This window comes from Taudactylus pleione, unplaced genomic scaffold (genome assembly GCF_031769625.1).
Source record: "Taudactylus pleione unplaced genomic scaffold, aTauple2 ptg000906l, whole genome shotgun sequence".
NCBI lineage: Eukaryota > Metazoa > Chordata > Amphibia > Anura > Myobatrachidae > Taudactylus > Taudactylus pleione.
In genome coordinates, this window is record NW_028285307.1 from 184,125 (window position 1) to 193,325 (window position 9,201).

The following is a 9,201-nucleotide window of genomic DNA, read 5'->3' on the forward strand; positions in this document are numbered from 1 at the left end:
GAAAAACGAACATGATGATGCGTCTCGACCCAGCCGTGGCCCTTTCCAATTTTCTACAGAAAATTCTGCCCATGGGAATTATACGGCAAGCAAAATTAAAGGAACCTAACAGCGATTGCATTGCGTGCAATCTCACCATTACTACTGTCAAGCACACTGCAATTTGTTCTAGCAACCTATCTACTTTGTCACACGGCAACCTACAACAACCATGTCTATCTCAATTCCCAAATACAAAAGACAAGAAATGGGACCTTCCTTCTTATCAGTGCAATGGGAACCCTCAGAACACAGAAAAGAGCCTGTGTGGAAAAGAGGAATGATGATGTTCGTCCGTGCAAGATGACGTTTTGCCTCTTTCTGAGTTCCGTTTTTTTGGAGGGAAAAATCCGAACTCCACGTGCAAACTCGAACCTATCCGAGCCTGCACATCCCTAGTTAGGATGCAGTGCACTCATAGGTCCTGCAACACTGTGCCCTGGCAGCCAAGGTGGGGGGATACAAATATGCAGTAGTGGTCTCCTTTTGATTTTAATAGAGGGCAAACAAGGCATTTTGAGGAGTGTTTATGTTAAGGTGCAATATGCATTTGCATCTAAATCACTGTACTAGCCGCTGAAAAACTGTACTAGCACCAAAAAAACTCACTAGGAAACTGTCATCAGTTCCTGAAAAGACTGATTCTGTACTTCCCATCCACCAGTATTGTGGCGCAGTGGTAAAGTCACTGCACATCACACTTGGCAGCTAGGGTTGGAATCCCAGTGTAAACCTTTTTTTTTTTTGCTCCAAAAATAAATTTATATAATTCAATAATATAATAATATCAATAATATTATTGTAATAACAATAAAACTTTTTAGAATAATATCATATTTCATCTAGAGGCTGTGGGGATCTGAGTCAGTGAGGACGGCATGTGTGTGTAGTGATTTCTTAGTGTAGAAATTTCCCCCTGAAAATATGGCTTGATATTTCATATACAGTATTGATTCTAGATATATATTATAATTCAAAAACTGGCCATCGGTAATTTACAGTATGTTAATGTCCTTTTTCAGATTAACCCATTGCTTATCTCAACTAAAAGGGTGAGGAGGAATTCTTTTCTAAAGGCTGCACTTTTTACACAGACAACAAATCAAGTTTTCATTAGCCCTCCCCCTGTGTGTTGTTACTACTCATTAATGTTGTCCTTTGTGTCTAGAGACACTTTTTTACTTTCAGTCCCTCCCTTCCTCCCAAAACTTTACTCATTTTCCATGGTTATATTGTACATTCATAGACCAGTAATGTAGCTGGAAGCACAATATTTTGTTTTACACTTTGTTATTACAGTAAAGTATACATAGTATGTCAGTTGCTATATATAGAGAGAAAGAGAGAGATGTGCACCCACCATTGTGTTTTGGTTTTGGATCTGGATCTCCCCTGGTTTTGGATCTGAATCTGGTTTTGGATTTTTTTCCTTGGTGTTTTGAGTTTTGGTTTTGGATCTGGATATTTTCTTAAAATATGATAAAAACAGTTAAAATCACAATATGGGTTTGTTTTTGATCCTACAGTATTATTAACCTCAATAACATTTATTTACAGTCATTTCCAATCAATTTTGACCACCTAACAATATTATATTTTTCATCTTGTTAAGGCCAAAAGGTTGCATCTAGCTAGCTGGCTGACTAAGCTAAGTGACACAGTAGGCGGCACTAACATGTGGAAGTTCATCTTCCAATTTCCAACATGGATACAGCGTGTTATACAGAGTGGGTTGGATACACCAATAGAGCACATACTGTGACAGCAGTGTTGACATAGCAGGGTTGCTGACGGTGTCCTCAGTACATGGAATGGCAGTGCATTGGTGTTGGCAGTGTCCTTAGTGAAGGGAAAAGACAATGTCAGCAGTGCCAGTGGTGTCTTTAGTGCAGGTTTGCTGGCTGCATCGGCATTGTAGGGGTTGCTGATGGTGTCCTCAGCATGTGGTTTGGCCATGCTGCAGTGCTGACATGGTACCAGCGATGTTGGCAGTGCATGGGTACCAGCAGTGTCCTCAGTGCAGGTTTGCTGACTATGTTTGCTGTACAGGGGTGTTCTTAAAGCAGGCTGCCGGTGATGTCGGCAGAGCGGGTGTGCCAGTAGTGTCCTCGGTGTAGATTTGCTGGCTGTGTTTGCAGTGCGGGGGCTGCAGGTGATGTCCTCAGAACATGGAATGGCAGTGCTGTGGTGCTGGCAGTGTCCTCAGTGAAGGGTACTGTCAATGTCGGCAGTGCAAGGGTGCCAGCAGTGTCCTCAGTGCAGGTTTTCTGACTGTGTTGGCAGTGTAGGGGTGTTCTCAATGCAGGGTGATGGCAATTTCGGCAGAGCAGGGATGCCAGCGGTGTCCTCAGTGCATGAGTGCTGACAGTGTCGGCAGTGCAGGGGTGCTGGTGGTGTCCACAGTGTCAGCAGTGTAGGGGTCACTGACTGTGTCCTCAGTATGTGGGGCAGCAGTGCAGGAGTGTCGGCAGTGGTGGTGTCAGCAGCGGGGGATGCTACCAGTGGGGTGATGGCAGTGTCGACAGTGGGGTGCAGGTGGTGTAGGGCTGCAGGGGATGGAGGGCACTATCTTCTTTTGCTTCCTGTGTGCATATTAAATGGGCTTAATGCTGATTGGCTGAGAGCCATGATGGAATGCTCTCTCAGCCAATCAGCGTTAAGCCCGCTCAATAGAAAACCTTTTGACCCCACAACCTCGCGACCCAAGAGTGGGATCGCCAAGTTTTGCCTTGGGTTAGGGATCTGGGGCAGGCAGATAGATCTGAGCACCCTCTATGGGTAGGCGCCCTTGTTCGACCACACTGGTTGAACATCCCAAGAGTTGGCTCTGATTAGGGGGTCCTTAGCTCCCCAGATATCCTCAGATTGGGCTGATTAGCAGTCAGGTTTAATGCTTTGACTGGGGGGCCCAGTGACTGTGGCATTAGCCCCCTCACTAGGAAAAGTCTGGTGCTGGTTCTGAATTTTACAGGGGGACCCTAATCATTTTTTTCCCCTGTATTTCCAAAATCAGATCAGTGCCCAGTGCTAGTTGTGCACTGTCCCTATGTCGTTTGTCCCCCATATTTTTGCAACCAGGGCTGGTTCTGAGTAGCCCAGTGCTTGTTGTGCTTAAGCACAGGGGACCCATATGTCATTTGTCCCATGTATTTAATCAAAACCAGCACTGGGTCAGTAAAAGCTCAGGGCTCTATTGTGGAGGGGGGCATGCCATTTTTTGTTTATTTGTTTTCACTGTTTTTTTTACCACAGCAAAACAGATGGGTCTCTCTGATTCCGTCTATGCACTGTGTCAATGACCCAGATGCATGTAGCATGGATCTCCTGGTCCATGCATGCATCTATGTCATTGAAATACATAGCAGCACAGAGGGGTCTCACTGATCCCATCCATGCTTCTGTTTCAATGTACAAAAGTGTCTCATGAAAATGTTGTTTGTTGTCTGTCTGTGGAAAATGTGCAGCCTTTACCAAATGAATTCCTCCCCCCTCCCCTCTGTGTTGAGAAAAGCAAAGGGTTTACCTGGAGAAGGACATAAACATATAGTATATTACTGATGGTCAGTTTTTGAATTATATTATATATATATATTGATTCATAAAAATTTATTTTTGGAGAAAAAAATAGGTTTACACTGAGGGTCTCATTCAGACCCGCTTGCTAGGGCAGGATGCTTGCAAGTGGGTCGATGGTACCCAAATGCGCATGCGCACAATGGAGGGAGCTCCATCGTGCGCATGCACGAGACCCGGCGAGCGAAGGGGTAGCCATCGCTTGGGGTCTGACACCAAAGGGGGCATGCTGTTGATGGTGAGTGTCACGCCACCCCCTTTGTTGGGCATGCTGGGGGCGAGGCTGCCAGACGGAGGCATTCTCATGGGAATGCCTACCATCTGGATCTGGCCCCACTGACATCACTAGTGATGTCAATGGGAGTGATTTTGGCTCTGATAAAGCCAAAATCACTCCTGGGCTTGCGGCAGCGAGACCCTACCGCAGGGTCTCATTGCAAGCCCGATGGTCGCGATGGTCTTGACCATCGCGACCATCATCATGGACGCTCGCTTCCAAGAGGCCACTCCAAGTTGAGGTAGGAGGGCCCTGATTCAGAGCGAGTGCTCTGGTCAGAGCGTCCAACTCTGAATCAGGCCCTGAGATTCAAACCCTAATTTCCTGGACTGATGTGCAGTCACCTTACCACTACGCTATAACACCTACAGGCAAATACTGAAGTCTTTTACCACTTACAAAGTGAAAATGAACTGAAACTGACAGCTTCTATTCTAGATCCAGCTAGAAATATAGCAATAGCTTTTTTTTTAGTATATGAAATATGGTGCTATATTTCCAAGTGCTATTTTCTATTCTGTAGGACTTTTTACTGTATATGTAGCCAAAGTATGCAGGAAATTTGTAAGCCTGTCTGGCACTGCAATGGGAAGCAGCTTACTGTATTGGATCTTCCTCTCCAGCTTTCTACTTAGGCAGCCACAGTATACTTTTCTAAAAATGCCACCTGCTGTCTGAAAAGTGGTACTACACTATATTTCAGCCTCTTTACACATGTCCCGACATATATATCTTGGAAGTCTGGTTATCTGATGCCATGAATGGCAGGCCATGGCTCAATTTTCACAAAGGTTTATGTGGACACATCTGTATGTCACCATTGGTGGTGCTCTCAAGGCCCAAGACTAATATTTAGCTATATACACAAAAAGAGGGAAAGAAGGGCTTTTTGCTGGGGCACACTTAACTAGAAAATTACATTTAATATATACAATTAAAATCAAGGGATTCCCAGACTACACATAACAGAATTACGTTACCCCTGTTATATCATAATTCTTTTGTATAAAATATCAAAAAAATTTTTGGAGGATCTGTATCATAGTATTCCTAGTATCTCAGTTTGAAATTCATTATATGATGGTTAATTGCTCTACTTTATACATAACAGCATAGATTTGCCAATGCTTCGTTATATACCTCTGTTTTTCACTCCTTCAATTGGGCATTACAGTATGTTAGCATATTGGCATTACAGTGTGTTAGCATATGGGCCATTACAGTTTAGGGGAATATTTGGCATTAAAGTGTGGGAACATATTAATTGAAGAACCACTGTGGTGGCATATTATTAACTGGAGCACTACTGTGGAGCATATTAACTGGCACACTACTATGAGAGCATACTTTTAAATGTGGCACTACTGAAGGGGCATATTATTAATTGAGGTACTATTGTGGGGGCATATTTTAAATGGTGGGACCACTGTGGGGGCATATTACTAACTAAAGTACTATTATACTGTGGGGGCATTTAATTAACTGGTATAATAATGTAGGTGCATATAATTAACTATGGCACTAATGTGGGGTTGTATTATTAATGGAGGTACTATTGTGGGGGTATATTTTTAACCATGTGTGCATATTACTTTGGGCAAATTGTTAACTGATAATACAATGGAATATTTCATTAACTGGTGTAATACTGGGAGGACATATAATTAACTGGAACAATACTGGGGGGGGTAAATTATTACCTGAAGAAGGAGGCACTCCAAACCATTTCTGACAGAGTGATAGTAGACCTGTAGCTGACCCTGCATATGGCTGTTAATTGTGATGTATTTTTGCATCATATGGATAGTAATTGTGCATCAAATGGCTGGCATATGGCTTGTTTATGATTTAATTCTCATATTTTAAATGGTGGGACCACTGTGGGGACATATTACTAACTGAAGTACTGTTATACTGTGGCGGCATTTAATTAACTTTTAGAATAATGTAGGTGCATATCATTAACTATGGCACTAATATGGGGGCATATTATTAACTGAGGTACTATTGTGGGGGCCTATTTTTTACTGCAGCACTACTGTGGGGACATATTAAGAACTGACACCACAGTGGGACATTTCCTTAACTTGAGCACTAGTGTAAGTGCATATAATTTACTGTGGCACTAATGTGGGGAGCATATTATAAACTAGGCCTGATTAGTACCTAGTGGGAGACCTCTAGGGAATACCAGGTGCTGTAGGTGAAAATACTTACTTGGGATTGTTTTTGCACTAGGTCTAGCATTGTAAATAACTCTTATACTCATTTATAGTATCAATAATTTATATCAAGTTTGATTGTGTGTATTGTACAATTTATTAATATTTTGCCATCAGACCTCATTATACTCTTGAAGTTTGATCATTACAGGTGATGTATTTACATCATCTGGTCTCTATGATTTAATTATATGGTACTATGTTATTTTAATGATGTATAATAAAAGTTACATTTTAAACATATAATAATTAATTTACAAGAGTGCCCCTGGCAATAGCCCTACTTTTTTTTCTCTTTGATCTTCAATATGTACATATTGGGCTTTGGGAGCACCACCAACAATTAGTGATTATAGAAATTATACTATTAATATTGAATGGTTGGTATACGTTATTGAATCCACTTCCAGTTCTGTGCAGAATCCTTCTCTTTTTCTTAGGAAAGGGAAACTGCACAGGTTATAAGAGGTGCAGGGTGCTAGAATGCAGACTATCTATACATACTCACAGTGCTGGGATCTATTTGTCTAATTTATCTGATATTTGCAACAGGTCCATGGCAAGAAATCAGATTTCCTTTTAATTTTTCAGGGTGAAGACAACATATTTTTCAATTTCATTGAACTTAAAAATGACTTTATTTCTGTTTTTGCATCTGTATTAAAATATATCTTACATGGTGCATGCAACTTTATTAATTATTTATAATATTGGTCAGACATAGATTATATTGTGTTAAAACATCATTAAAGTACTATTTTTGGTATTAATTGTGTCTTTAGCATTTATTTGCTAAACCTGTTGAGCCAATTCTCCTGATGTAAAAGTGCTTATTATACTGTTCTGTCCTGGTCTAATTCTGGTGCATATAACACTGTTCTTTCATGGTCTATAACAGGCGCGTATGCTACCCTTACAAAGATGGATGCATCATGGGATGTCTGCAGTTCTGCAACTGAAGCAAAAAAAAAGAGTTTGCTTTTTATTATGCAAAATTAATCAAACTCTACATCAGTCCCATGGTAAGACTACTAAACTCAGTCTATACACAATTTTCTCCCCCTTTTTAACAATAGTTTTGTTTTAATAGCACAGCACAGTACCTTTACTTCAAATGAATTTGAAATAAACTTTAATCGAAATTAAATTTGGGAAAATGTACCCTTTATACTGGGTGCTACAGATCCATAGGCCATGTTCATGGAGTAGCCAATGGTTAAGAGACCAAAGGAGGATGTAGAGTGTTCAACCACATTGGAAGTGGCACCTGAACCATAACTGTATTCTGACCAGGAGTATTCAGATCCAGGAAATACATTCCATGTAATATTTGTTAGAACTTTCCTATTAAAAGTGATCCCAGAAATATCTGAGGTTTTGATTGTAATAATAGCCAAATTATTGTCAAAACCCAACTGTCCAATGATGTTATATCCGGAGGCAAATAAATTAATATTGCGTATTTTGGTAAGGAATGAGCCAAATTGTTTGCTTTCGTGGCTTCCACCTGTGCCAGAAAGTAAGACATGAATTTTATTTGTGCTTTGGATAGACAGTGGTGATGATAAAGTTAGATTAACCTGATTCAGTTCTCCAGCTTTCACATTAGTCTTTACTTTGTTTTCACCAGACTGGTACTGAATGGAAGTGACTTTGGAAGCCAAAATGTAAACAATATCATATTAAGCCTGGAAGGACATTGCTGGGACAAAGAATGTAGTTCCCCAACAAGTAAAAGGTTGGAGCTGTTCATAGACATGGCTGCAACCTCCGCTATTCTGAGCACATGTGTGCCCTGTTATGACAGCAACAGGATAGTCAGAAACCACTCTGGTGCCTGAGAGATCATCTTTACTCTGAATTTGCACCGATTGGAAAGGCTCTAGGTTCAATGTCATCTTGTCTCCCTTTTTATAACTCTTTCCTTTCAGTGTTACTTCTCCTTCTATGTAGATGTTAACTGTTGTTGCACTTTTATGTGAAATCACAGAGAACTGCATATATTGATTGACAGGTCCATTTGGAGGGGTAATGATATAATACTCCCGTCCCCACTGATGACTGGGATAAATCAAAGCCATATCACCACTAATTTTTTATAATTATGAGTCATTACAGTGACATCTGCATTAGCTGTAATGACCACAGCATTTTGGGACATTCCAGATCCTTTTGGTTCTACAGGATTTGTTATAGTAACTGGTATTGTTGTTCCTTTTGAAACTGTCACATTCTTCTTAAAATCAGACTTGAGTACAGAAACAGAAACCACGGTGTCAGGAACAGTTCCAGAAATGAGATTTTGCTGCTCAGGGATCTCATTGGAGTTTTGATTCTGCAAGAATACTGTGACGAAGTCTCTTCCAAGTGAAATAACATTCGAACCTGCAATAAAAGTCATTCTTCAATTTGTATCTATATGTCTTTTATCTGACTGCATTTTAATGGGTCAAGTGATGCATTATGTAACATCCCACAACAAAAACCATTAGTAAAATATTAGTTATAAAAAGAAGCAATGATAAATTCAGAGTTGTGCATATAAACAGCAAAGTAATTTATTATAAGTATAATAATTTGTGATAACATTTTTAAACAAATCCTGTGATTTTTATAACATGTTTCCAGCACCATGAACAAACGTACAACAAACAGTTCAATATAAATAATTTCTAGTGGCTTCACTAACATGAATTCACACAAATTAGAACTTAAATAACCCTATACTGAAACTTGGCTTATGAAATTTAATTTAGTTAACTTTAGTTGGTCAAGTATATTTGTAAAACTTTCTCCTATCATCTCAGAAATAGGTTTTTTATGTTATATTTATTTGCTACGATCAGTTATTTATCAGAAGAGGATGAGATGGCCAATTCACAAACTTCATAAAAATGCATTTTTTGGATGCTTGTTTTAAGAAAATAATTAAATTGCCCTTTGTGTATTTTTCTTTCAACTCTTATTATTTATTAATAAATGCCTTTTTTATGTAACTTTCTTCTGGAACAACACTACTAGAAATACTAGTAGAAAGAAATTAGCAGCTTAATGAATTCTTATTTCTTGCCCCCCACTAAAATCTAGTTA

General features: G+C 39.8%; 1 pseudogene; it reads right to left on the bottom strand.

Moving 5' to 3' along the window:
- Nucleotides 1–7,253: 7,253 nt before the first annotated feature.
- Nucleotides 7,254–8,512, bottom strand: LOC148473842 (peptidylaminoacyl-L/D-isomerase pseudogene; annotated as a pseudogene).
- Between the last annotated feature and the right edge of the window lie 689 nt (nucleotides 8,513–9,201).